The sequence below is a fragment of the Babylonia areolata genome, chromosome 30, assembly GCF_041734735.1.
Source record: "Babylonia areolata isolate BAREFJ2019XMU chromosome 30, ASM4173473v1, whole genome shotgun sequence".
NCBI lineage: Eukaryota > Metazoa > Mollusca > Gastropoda > Neogastropoda > Buccinidae > Babylonia > Babylonia areolata.
The window spans coordinates 7,558,374-7,558,799 of NC_134905.1; positions in this window are offsets into that span (position 1 = coordinate 7,558,374).

Here is a 426-nt window from a genome sequence, read left to right on the forward strand (position 1 = left end):
CGTCACACACACACACACACACACACACACACAAGAGAATCAAGAATATTTAATCCTTTCACCCCTTTTGGGGCATGGAGGATATTATATAACAGCAGTAGTATATTTTACACCAGAATTAAACATAAACAATCAAAATAACATTACAATCAGAAACAGAATACAAACTATATGAAACACAACGTAAATGATGATAGTATTTTTCTGGTATTAAACCTCAGGATAGATCAGACTACGCTGCTCATCTTTGCAACATTACTTAAGTTTAACCAAATCGTCTTGGCTGCATGAAATAAATTACATAGACAGCCTCTTCAAACAAGAACAAGAGAGGCAAGGCCTTCAAGACTCACTTGTGATACACTTAAAAAAAAATCTAACCGTTAAAATGTGTTCTGTATTTGTTATTATAAAGCTTCAGGTTAA